Consider the following 13653-nt stretch of genomic DNA (forward strand, 5'->3'; position numbering starts at 1 on the left):
GTAGGAGTTTTTTAAAAATTAAATTAAAGTATCATTGATATACAATCTTATGAAAGTTTCACATGAACATTATTGTTTCAACATTCAACCATATTATCAAGTCCTCACCACCGCCCCGCAACATTGCAGTCACTGTCTGTCAGCATAGTAACATGCTATAGAGTCACTTCTTGTCTTCTTTGTGCTGTACTGCTTTCCCCGTGACCTACCTATATTGTACTTGTGAATTATTGTGCCTCTTTGGCCCCAACCCCTCCCTCTTGGTAACTGCTAGTCCCTTCTTGGAGTCTGTGAATCTGCTGCTGCTTTGTTCCTTCAGTTTTGCTTTGCTGTTATATTCCACAAATGACTGAAACCATTTGGTACTTGTCTTTTTCCACCTGGCTTATTTCACTGAGCATAATACCCTCTAGCTCTATCCGTGTCGTTGCAAATGGTAGGATTTCTTTTCTTTTTATGGCTGAATAATATTCCATTGTGTATATGTACCACATCTTCTTTATCCATTCATCTACTGATGGACACTTAGATTGCTTCCATATCTTGGATATTGTAAATAGTGCTGTGATAAACATAGGGGTACATATGTCTTTTTGAGTCAGGGATCTTGTTTTCTTCAAGTAAATTCCTAGGAGTGTAATTCCTGGGTCAAATGGCATTTCTATTTTAGAGGAACCTCTATATTGTTTTCCCTTCAGAGACACTGGACTTCTACAACCTCTCTCTCACATGTGGATGCCTGCAGGTCAGCACTCACCTGATTTTTGTCTGACAGCAGCTTGAGGGGTCTGAGCAGTTTGGTGGGCTCCACCTGTTGTGGGGCCTGTACAGAGCTTTGTATGTCACCGCAGCCCAGGTGGCTGACACTCCTCCTGGGCCCCTTGGGGCAAGGTCCTAGGACCCGAAAGACTAAGCAAAGCCATTTTGCCCATGGGTAAATGACTCACGCCATAGCTTAAAGGTCAATGAAAAGGAGCCCCATCTTTATGCCACTGTGTTGCTGACATCACTCCCCGTTGCTTTTAATTGTTGAGCCTCCTTAGTCTCCACTGATTCCTTAAGCTTCTCAGTCTTTCCATGACCTTGACACTTTTGAATACACCACTCATTTCTTACACTTCCCACAATTTAGGTTACCTGATGCCTCCTCATGATTACATAGAGGTTGTGGGTAGATGAGCAAGGAAGAGAAGCACCTCCCGTCTGGTGTGATGAGCATCGCAGAAGGGAAGCACACAGAGCTCTATGGCATATAGGGAAGGGATTTAACCACCTGGACGGTTGTAAAGCTTCTTAGAGAATGTGGCACAAATGCTGAGGCTCGAAGGAAGAGCAGGAACCAGTGAAGAGAAGAAAGCAAGACCTGGGTGCTAGACGCACTACATCTTGTGATCAACTTAAACCCCAAAGAACTCATCTGTTAGAGTTTTGTCATTAATTCTCTCATCTCTTTATTTACTCCTAATCTTTCCCCTGTGTAGAATCCTACCCTAACTCTCTTAATTATCCCTTCACCCATTCCTTCAGTCATTCAACATTTCATGAAACAGAGGAAGGAAAGGCATCCCAGGTGGACAGAACAGCCAGGATATGGAAAAGGGCCTGCTGTGTGCTCAAGGATCCGAAGGAGATGCACTGTCCTGGGAGGAAGAGAGCAGGAGAAAGAGTGGCAAGAAGTGATCTGCAGACGTGGGAATGCACCAGGCCCCACTGCTCCTGAAAGTCAGCTGGGGGCTTTGGACATTATTCCAAGGGCAATGGACAGCCACGGAAGGCTGTTAAGCCAACGAGTGACCAGACTGGGTCACCTGGCTGCAGCGGGGAGGGTGGGTTGGAAGGGAGTAAGCCATTAACCTGTGTAAGGATAGTAAGGTTAGTGTCCTTCCCGCCTCACAGGATTGGGGTGAGGGTTAAACAAGAGAATACACAAATTCCCTGGCATGATGTTTGGCATATAACGACAATCTGGAAATGTTGGTATCCTTCCTGTTTAATCCAACAATTCTGATTCTTTTTAATATCTCATTTTTCTCTTTATTCCCCTCATCATATTTTGGGTAGAAAATTATCTTTTTAACTTTTTGCTGCAATTAAATTTGATTACTGTGTTAGACACAGTGAACAAATATGAATAAGACCTGGGTTTTTCCTTGAGACATATTTACAATAAGTCATACATAATGTGATATGAACCATGCCAAAGACATGAGCCAGAGCTCTCAGAGGGCAAGGATGGTATTCGTCACCTCTTTGCCATTAATGTTGCATAATATGTGGCATAAACAGTGGACTTCAACAGACTTCTTGACCAGATGATGCATGCTCTGGGGGCTCAGAGACTGAGCAGAGCAGGAAGTTTGGTCACACTCTAAATTCAGTATCTTAGCATTTAATACAGAATCAATAAGGACAATGGCTTTCTTTCTTTACATTTTGTTGGGTATTGTTTGGGATTATTGGTAGTATGCTTTCTATTCCTTTTTTTATTTTCCATAAAAGTTTCTTTTGAGTGATTAACTACATTTTCAAATCAAACCCTTCCTTCCATGAAGAACACTGTAATAATATGAGAACATCAACTCTATATGGAGAAGTCTGACTTGGTAATACTAAATTCCTCATTGTCATGGTAGTTTCATCTGAATCACAGATAATGAAGCAAATTTCATTCTCTGTTGCTGCCTTTTCCCACCACCTACCTGCACCTGGCCACCTAACTTAACTCTTAGCTGACATGTGTTTAGAAAATCAGAATAAATTTACCCTTATCCAGAGCAACACACCAGTAAATCGCTAAGAGAATCCTGTAGTGTTGGTAAAATAAATGCTGCTGGGTCATAACTAATACTATTCCTTCTATGAACATGTGTAGCTCTCCTAAATTTTATACTTATATATTTTACTTCTGAAGCAAGTTGAAAAATGAGATAAGTAATCATGTTGACCATGGCAATACTTAGCATTATTGCAGGAAATTTAAAAGCAATAGCTGCTCTAATTTTGTGTTTTTGGTTCTTCAGAACCTCATGGTGGAATTGATCTTGGTCAAACTGCATAGTTTTTCTTAAGAGTTTTACTATTCCAGAGGAAAGCCATGTCTGAATGTCCTCAAATGCATCAAAATTGGTGGCTCTGTGTGTGATAGCTGTCATACGATCACCCAGGGAGGAACAAATGTACTTTGAATACCTACAAATGTCCTTCAGGTAAGAAATACTTTTAAAAGAAAACTCAAAAAGTAATTCTGATACTTTATAGCTAATATATACTCTTTAGATGCAATTGAAAGTATCTTTTATTATGAAACCCAGAGGCAAAGTAAGCAATTTACACATACAGGGAATGTAGAAAAGGAAACAGAAATTCCTATTTCCCAATTCAATTCTAAAATCCCATACCAGAGAGGTGTCATTGTTAACAGTTCCTTGGGTGTCCCTCTAGACATCTTTGCCCTCATACAACCAGATAAATAAAGTATCTATTAGATATTTTGACACAAATATAATCATCCTATGTACAACTTTGCATTTTTCTTTTTTCACTTAAATTAGGTCAGTATATTTAGATTTTTGTCTTCTTTTTAGTACCTGTATATCATTCCATATAGAGAAGTACCATCATTATTTTACCTATTAATGATTATTTACATTGTTTCTTTTTGTTACCAAAAAATAGCACTGCAATGAACATCCTCCTAGATTATATATATAATATATATATATGTATGTATATATGTTTTTTTCAAACATACCCAAACATACCCATCATATGAGCTCCAAGCAGGAATCCTAGACCTTTGTGATTTGCTCAGTGAATTATAGTTCAACAGATGGGACCCTATAAGACTATTTGATAGCATTCTTCAGTTGAATTGGATGCCTAATTATTCTATCCTAACGACCGAAGGGTAATTAAAGACATGCTGACATGTGGTATTAACATATATATTCTAGAGAGTTAGGCAATATTTTGTTCTGGTAACAGATTTCTACATATCAATCCACTCTAAAACTTAGTGATTTAAAAGAAAAACAATGATTCATTTAGCTCAGATACATGCAATCTGAGCAAAGCTTGGCCGGGAAGGCTTAGGGAATCAGCTGGGTGTCTTGACTGAGGGCTAGACGACGCGTTTCCAAGATGGCTCACTCAACTGGTTGGTACTGGCTGTCACTTGGGATCCCAACTGTGGCAGAAGGTTGGGAAACCTGGGTTGTTCTCTGCATGGGTCCCTCCGTGTGGCCTGGGCTTCCTCTTGGAGCAATACTTACATTCCAAGGACAGGAATACTGAAAATTAGAACTAGGTAGAAGCTATTCTGCCTGTTATGACCTAGCGTCTGAAGTCTCACTGTCCTATCTGCTGAATTATATTCACTGGACAAGTCTCTAAATTCTATCCAGTTTGAGAGAAGGGGACATAAATTCTGTTGATGGGAATAAGGTAAAGTTCTTTGAAAAAAGCATGTAGCATGGGAAATGTTACTGCAGCTATTGCTGGAAAATACAATCTACCACAGACAAAAGATAACTCCTTCCGTTTCAGATAGATAGTTCATTATATAATAGTATTGTCGATTTTTTAATTGAGGATTTCCAAATTTTATTGTTTTTCCTTTGATATAATTCTGCAAATTTTTCTTCAAACGGTAAGTTTGAAGATGTAATACTCATGGAGGTCCCTATGATGATTAAAAGCTGCAGTTGTTGCATGATCACAGACATTTCTTTAATGGGTGAGAATAAATGTATTTTGTTTTCCCTTTTCCCTTCCATTAAGCATAGCACCCAATTATTATTAGTTTTTCTTATTGTTCTGTATGACATACTGTATCTTCACTTTACTCTAAATGGCAACTTTTCTGTGTCACATTGGTGTTGCAGTTGGGCTATGAACCTAGATCTTTGTTCTAAGCCCAGGTTCTTACTGTTAATTAAAATCTGTCTAAATCTTTGGGTCAAGAGTTACATGTTATGCTTATCAGTGGGAAAATAGTAACTCATGGCTCCATCCAAGTGAGTTGTGATACCCTCCCAGAAACTGTATTGTACACTAGGGTCTTTCTTGCCAGGGATGTGGGTTACATAGGTTTGCATTTGAATATTACTCTGTCTGTTGTTCTGTGTGAGAGAATACTTGAACTAATAGAACAAAGCAGGATCTAAAGATCCAATGTGGACAGAACTGAAATGTGTTGCTTCTTCTCCGTTCTTCCCACAAGTCAACATGGTTCTACTAAATAATGCACTCTGATTAAATGCCGTATTAAGATAAGGAGGTAGTAGGTAAAAGGAAGCACAAAAATCTTGCTAGTAGATAAAATGAATTACAGAAAGCTTGATCATGAGAGGAAAGAAAGGAAGGCTCTGTTGTGACGACTCTGACAATTTAGGAAGTTCCCCAAACTGGCTGTAAAGCAGAATTACCTGGGAAGCATAGTGACTTAATGCTCTACCTGACCGCTGGAGACTCAGATTCATTTGGCAGAAAGTGGGCCCTGGGAATATGTGCCTTTATGAATACTCTGATGTTGCTGGTGTAATAAGCCTACAGATATAGGCAAACAAGCTTTTTGGAAAACAGATTTAGGGCACAGTTCAGGAGTTTGTTTGTTTTTTTAACTTTAATCTTTAGTATTTTTCTAAAAATTTAATGGCATTCTTTCTCATCATCAGACTTTTTTCTGGCTTTCGTTTTTTGGAATACTTACAAGATAACGTTTGTCTTTTAATAGAAGCCAAGATGTTGATTCATCTTTTTCTGTTGTCATATTACATTATTGCTATATGTCTTGCACTGAATCAGACAAACTATTTTCTTGTTTCACTGGAATTAAAAATAGAATAAGACTCCTAGAGTATATGATTATGTTCCACTAGGTATATTAATGTTTACATTTCCTTTAAATATCAAAGTTTATTGCCACTGAACTACACCAGTAGTGTTTGATTGAACCTTCCTTTTTATGATTGCTTCCTTTCTTTCTGTTCATTTTTGCTACAACTTCGAAAAACTTTATGGATACTCCAATGACTTACCATAAAGATGATTTCTCCGAAAATTGAACTGTTACTGTTTGGCATTTGTTAGGACTTCCTAAAAGCATCTAGAAGTCTTTTAGCCCCTTCATTCTCCAATCCTGTAGTGCATTAAGTAAGATTCTTTACAGCTGTATCAAGGATTTTGGGCTTCTTTTACTCTTCAGTCTCAATAGGAGATTCATTCTTTCATTAGTGTTTTGAACATATAATACATTCTAGGCATTAGAAATACAAAGGGAAATAAGACAGACACCATTCCTGGTTTAATGGTGCTTACAGTGTGATGTGAAAGAAAACACATAATTATTTAACCTGTTACAGTAATTGTATCAGGCAGTGTTCTGCCAGAGAAATAGAACCAGTAGATGATATAAATATATTATACACTATATGCATATACTATGTGTATAATATATACTATGTATATACATACTTATCTATAGAGAGAGATGGAGGAAGATTGAGATATTTATTGCAAGGAATTGGCTTACACAGTCATGGGGCCTGGCTAATCAAGTCCAAAATTTCTAGGGCAGACAGTCAGGAAAGGAAGGCTGAAAACTCTACAGAAAAAGTTGCACTGTAGTTCACAGGAAGAGTTCATTTCTCTGGGAAACTTTGGTTCCGCTCTTAAGACTTAATTAGCTACTTGGAATATCAACCCTATCATGGAGGAAAATCTCCTTTACATAAAGTCAACTGATGTTCAAAGTGTCTATAGACTGCCTTCTTAGCAACACCTAGTTAGGGTTTGATTGAACAAGTCAGCAGTGTAGCCTAGCCAAGGTGACACATAAAACTGACCATCACAGTAATGTTTGGAAAATGCTATAGTAGAGAAAGTATGAAATGCCAAGGACAGACATAGCAGGGCTATCTCTCTCTTAGTGTAAGGGGAGTCAGATGTTTTACTGCAAGAGATGACAATTAAACAAGCCCTGAGCAATGAATAGGAATTAGCTAGATAAAGAGGTAGATAGAAAATATTCTGGAATATCGGAAGTGTAAGCAAAGGCCCAGAGACTAGAGAGTGAGCATTAGAGATGTAATTTTCTCTTCTTATCAGATTTTCTTTGGCTTTCTGTTATCAGAATGCCCGAGGTAATGGTAGTCCTTTAACAGCAGCCAAATTTTGATTATTTTTTTTGTAATCATTATATTAACTTATTGTAATGTCCTTAGTGCTGAATTATAAGAAACTTTATTTTCATGTTTAATTAGCATTTCCAATTATTGGAGAGATGAAGCTCCTTTTCACATGTTTATTTGACATTCAGGTTTCCTCTTCTACAGATTGCCTGTTTATAACCTTTGCATATTATTCTCTTAGGTAGTTTTCTTTACCTTATTGATTATGTATGATTTGGATATTATTAGAAATCCTTTGCTCTATATGCATTGCAGATATTCTCCCAGAGAATATCACTCCAAACTGGGAGGAGCTCTGTAGACTAGTTTTCAGGTGAGTACAAGGGGACCTCATTAGGTCAGAGAGTGGCTGAGGTGATCTTGATTCCAGACATAAGTCTTACTTCTGTTATGGAGCCCCCATATTGAGCAGGAGCAATAGAGGCCAAGAAGTGGTGAGAATTTAGCAGTGTATATAATAGTTAGTCACTATGTTGTGCATCTGAAGCCAATAGAATAGCATATATTACCTATATTTTGCTAATTAAAAAAAAATAGGAGCAAAGGGAAGAAAAGGTGAAAGGAGACAGTACATCACACAAAGCCCAGAATTTTTTTTTAACAATTCAAATAAATGACAGAAGAGGGAGCTCTAGAATCTTGAAGCTAGGGAAGCTGTCATGGCTAACCTCCCTTCGAGTACAGGCAAACTCACTTCACTGAAATGGAAAGAAAAGTAGTCAAACCCATTGAAAAAATTTATTAGAAAAAAAAGGAAAATTAGGAGCAGAATACATTCTTTCAAACAATGAAAACAAGCCAGAAAGACATGCCCGCAAAATAAAGGAAAACTATATTCTGATTTTTTAAAATAAACTAAAAGAAATTAATAATAGAAGCTATAAGATAACAACTTAAATTGGAATCAAAACAACTCAGAAATAATATTGTTACAGAAAAGACAACAGGAAGATTTGAAAATATAGCTTGCAAAACCCAGGAAAGTATTAGAAATAAAAGAAATGGAGAACATTAAATTAGAAGTAATATATTAATAAATAAATACCATGGATAGTGCATAAAGAGAAAGAGAAAAATGGAGCAGGAAAATTTTAAATTAAAAATGCGAAAGAAATGAGAAAGGATTTAAGAGTGATATAGAACATCAGTAACATGTATGTGTTTGTAAATTCCTGAAGGAAAAAACCAAATCAACTGAACAGAACAGAACAAATACTAACAAATAATAATTGAAAAAGACTATTCTGAAATAAAAGGCCACTTGAAATTATATATTGAAAGAATATACTATTACCCTGGAAAAGTCAACCATTAGTGACTGACAACAGGCATATTCTAATAAAACAATTAGAACCTAAAGAGAAAGAAATATAAATGAAAAATGTCTAGTCAGTCATAAACAATTTAAGAGTCTCTTTCAGCTAGTCATGACCCATAACTCACCCCGAGAGGCAGTGTCTCATGGGCTCCTGCCATTTCTCGGGCAGTTGCGGTCCCAGTGCTCACCCTACAGCACTTGTCCAGTGCAAAGTAATGCAACCAGCACAAATTTATCCTGTTTGTACATTCTACCATGTGCTCTCATGAGTGTGTTTCATCAGAATGGAAGAGAATGAGAACCTGAGATAAGACAAACCTAATTAATAATCTCAGTCATGAAATTACACATGAAAAATATTGCATTCCTGGGTAGTAAGAAGTGGAAACTTAAATGAGGGCTTTGTCTTGTAATGGATAATCATGACTATAAGACACCTATAGGCCAAAGGAAAAGTTGGTAGCTATCTCTTATGTTTTAAGATCTAAAATGCCCTCTCAGAAAGAAGAGTTGCTCTCATTGATGGAGGAAGTTCCAAATAGACATTCATTCCTTTGGTTTAAGCCTTATCCTTGGTACTTTGATAGTCAAACGACTTGGTTATTATAGTGGAAATGGAGTTGGGGCCTTGAATTTGTAAGTTCTTACCCTCTAATCACAGGGTTGGTTCCCCTGGCAATCAGCCCCTACCCTTCTGTGGGGTACAAAATTCTCCTCATTAACATAACAAGACACCAATTTGACCTTAAGGGTTCTGAAGCACTCTCAAGAATTGGGATGAAGACAAAATATATCTGAGAAATATATATATATTTGGTCATCTGAAAGATCAAATAAGTATTTCCTATAAATCATTATACCACATTTTATACCTAGGTTATTAATTAAACATTGATGTCCTCCTCCTCCAATACAGTAATCTACCTGTTTAAAGGTCTCAGCAAAAGCCCCACCAGGGTTCATTTCCTGCCTCTCTTTGGCAGCAAAATTGAGGGAAAGGTACAGGGATTTTTACAGCTCTGCTATATCACACATGCACAAACTCCTTCATTATTAGCATTCCCTATCAGAATGGTACATTGTTCATTTGATGAACCTACATTGACACATCATAATGCCCAAAGTCCATAGTTTGCTTTAAGGTTGTGAAAATTAACAAAGGGAAGAAACCTCACTAAAGTAGAGTAGGAAGGCTAGAAGGGGGAGCCATGCCACTCAATGTCAATTACAGGAACAACTGTCAATTTTCAGACTCCAACAAAGTTGTCAGTTATAGACCCCAACAGAAGAATACTCAACAGGAAAGAATCATCAACTACAGGTCTAACAGGAAAGATGGACACCGCAAGAAATCAACTACCTGGCAACTCATCCAGTGAAAAACCATCATTATCCTGAATTCTAGCTTTTTTCTAGTGGACTTTGGTTCAAAACAACCCCTTCCAACTTTATGCTCCATAAAATAATGTTCCTTTCCTTTGTCTGTTTTGGACTTGTCTATGGATTTCTCTGTTAATCCTAAATAACATTTTTGCTGGTAAGATAACTGACAGTTTCATTTTTTAAAGTTAACAATTCACTTTTGGTTTTTTACTATTGAGGAGGAAAAAACTTTTTCTATCCCTCAAGGTTCTTCTAAGGGTTCTTCTAGTTGGTTTAAGAATAAAACTGACACGAGACAGATTAACAGGAAACAAATCTTAAGTTGAATTAAGTATATATGAAGGCCCCAAAACAAAATTGAGACACAAAGAAATGACCAAGACAGGCAGCTTTTATATAATTTAAGCAAAGAAACATAAATCTGTGAAAAGTTGATAGGAGAAAGAAAGCTTAGGTTTGGGAACTCTGGGAGGAAAAGATGGCAGAGTAGGAAGGCAAGGCAGAAACCTCCTTCCATATGCACCCAAGGATGCAACTATAGCAAAATACAACTAACTCTGAAAATGACCTGAAGACTCTAGAACATACCATATACACCTGGTGAAGAAGAGAAGACCACACCCAGAAGGGTAAAGTGGTAGAGCTGTGATCAGGTCTCAAGCCCTTCCCCCATCCCAGCCCAGAAGCAGGGAGGAGAAGAGTGGAGCAGGGAGAATATAAGCACACAGAAATCCTGCCCAACTGGCCGTGGAGATCTGCTCTTGGAACATGAGTCCACTTTGAATAGGCCTTTGGTAATTAAAAAGGATGGACACCAGGGAGAGTTGTAGCACTCTTGGAAGGCTGAGACTCCTGTCACTAGTGGTGACAGGAGTTACTCCATAGGTTCTGCCAAGACCCAACACAGAGACAGTAGTTTGAGAGGTTTACAGGCAGTAGGAAGTGTGTCAGAGGGGTGAGGGTTGGAGGGAGCTCTCTATGGGACAGAAAGGGCAGCTGGACTTATACTTCTCAAGCCATCCCTCAGCCCACTTGTAGGGCACTTGCAGGAGCCAGCTCCAAACACTCCATCTCCCTCTCTGGTGGCTTTGCCCCTAGGCATTTCCCTGCAAACCCATTCTGTCCAGCCTGCACAGCCCAGCCTGACTTTACTTCCTGGCAGGTAAAGGGAGGCTTTTCCAGCTTTCTCAGATCTCCTTCAGCCCAACCAGTTAGGCACCAGCAGGAGCCAGCTCCAAACACTCCATCTCCCTAGCTGGTGGCTAGGCCTCACGTCATGATCCCCTGCATACACAGCCTGCCCTTTCCTCCAGCCCAGCAGCAGCCATCATTGCCGCCTAGAAGGCAGAAGTTGACCACCCCCACAACAACACCAGCATAAGCATCTAGGCACACAAAGGACACCCTGGGGTGACCTCTGGTGACAGCAGCAACTGCCTGCAGGCAGTCAGAAAGGTAGCCCATCCCATAGTCCACCAAGAGCAACTGGAGCTCCATCACAAAGGAGAACCAGTCAATGGTGAGCAGAGTCTTGAGCTTCTGCCCATCATAGGATGCCTTCTTTATAAAGCCACTACTTTCTAGACCAGGCGTCATAGTGGATCTAATACAAAGGAAGAAAACAGAAACCCAGACAAAACCCAGAGGAATATGTTCCAAACAAAAGAACAAGATAAGACACCAGAAAGAGGGTGAGAGGAAATGGAGATTACTAATCTTCTGGTTAAAGATTTCAAAGTAACACTCTTTGGAGTAACTCACTGGCCTGGGGAACTGATGATTTCAATGGGAACTTCAACAAAGAGATAGAAGATTTGTAAAAGAGCCATTAGAGCTGAAGAATACAATAACTGGGATGAAAAATACAATGGAGGGAATGAATAGTAGACTACTGGAAAGAATAAAAGAAAGAATCAATGAGATGGAAAATAGAGAACTGGAAAACAACCACACTGAGGAACAGAGAGAAAAAAAATAATTTCTAAAAATGTGAAGATGCCAAGAGAGCTGTCTGATGACTCCAGATGAAACAGTATTCACATAATAGGTGTCCCAGAAAGAAGAGAGACAAAGGAGTAAAAAGTCTCTTTGAAGAAATAATAGTTGAAAACTTCCCAGCCCTGTGGAAAAAAATAAATACCTAGGTTTTGGAAGCTCAGAGAGCCCCTAACAAAAGGACCCCAGGAAGACTACATGAAAACATACAGTAATTAAAATGGCAAAGATTAAAGATAAAGAGACAATCTTAATAGCCAAAGAGAAAGCCAGTTACCCATAAGGGAAACTCCTTAAGTCTATCAGCAGATTTCTCAGCAGAAACTTACAGGCCAGAAGGGAGTGGCATGAAATATTTAACATATTGAAAGGGAAGAACCTACAACCAAGAATCCTCTACCAGGCAATATTATCATTCAGAATTGAAGGAAAGATTAAAAGTTTCCCAGATAAATGAAAGTTGAAAGAATTCATCACCACTAAACCAGGCTTACAGGATATGTTAAAGGAGCTTCTGTAGATGGAAAGGTTCTTAAGCTTAAATATTTTTCATTAGTGAAAATAAACCTACAGTAAATTTGAAGATAAATTACTTACTAAGCAAGTCTGAAGTTAAAAGTAAAAAAACCACAAAAGTAGTAAAATAAGCTATACACAAAATCAGTCAAGGGATACACAGAAGATGTAGATTATGACATAAAGTGTGGAGGAAGCAGAACAAAAAAATAGTACTTTTAGACTGTGTTTAAAATAGAGCAATCAGCAACTTAATACAGACTATCATATATTTAGGAAACTATGAACCTTATGGTAACCACAAACCTAAGTCTTATAATAGATATACAAAATTTAAAAAAGGAAATATGAGCATAACACTAAAGAAAAGTATCAAATAACAAGAGAAGGGTATAAGAGAAGAAAGGAACAGAGAGGAATTACAAAAACAACCGGAAAACAATGAATAAAATTGCAATAAGTACATACCTATCAATAATTACCTTAAATGTAAATAGACTACATGCACCAATCAAAATACATAGGGTGGCAGAATGGATAAAGAAACAAGACACATCTTTGTATTGCCTATAAGAAACTCATTTCAGACTTAAAGACAGACCATAGACTGAAAGTGAATGGATGGGAAGAGATATTTCATACAAATAAAAGGGAGAAAAAAAGAGGAGTAGCAGTACTTATAAAAGACAAAATAGACTTCAAAACAAAGAAAGTTAACAAGAGGCAAAGAAGGACATTACATAATGATAAATTGATCAGTTCAACAAGAGGATATAACCATTATAAATATCTATGCACCCAACATAAGGGCACCTAAATATGTAAAACAAATACTAACAGATTTAAAGGGGGAAATAGACAGCAACACAATCATATTATGAGACTTTAACACCCCACCTACATCAATGGATAGATCATCCAGGCAGAAAACAAATAAGGAAACAGAGGTATTGAATGACACATTATACTATATGGATTTAACAGATACATGTGGAACATTCCACCCAAAAGCAGCAAGATACATATGTTTCTCAAGTGGACAGGAACATTCTTTAAATGGCTCACATATTAGGATGCAAAAAGAGCCTCAATAAATTCAAAAAGACTGAAATTGTATCAAGCATCTTTTCAGATCACAGTGGTATGAAACTAGAAATCACATAAGTAAACAAAAAACCCACAAATACATGGAAACTAAACAACATGCTTCTAAATAATCCATGGATCAATGAACAAGTCAAAGAGGGAATT

This window comes from Manis javanica, chromosome 11 (assembly GCF_040802235.1).
Source record: "Manis javanica isolate MJ-LG chromosome 11, MJ_LKY, whole genome shotgun sequence".
NCBI classification, from domain to species: domain Eukaryota; kingdom Metazoa; phylum Chordata; class Mammalia; order Pholidota; family Manidae; genus Manis; species Manis javanica.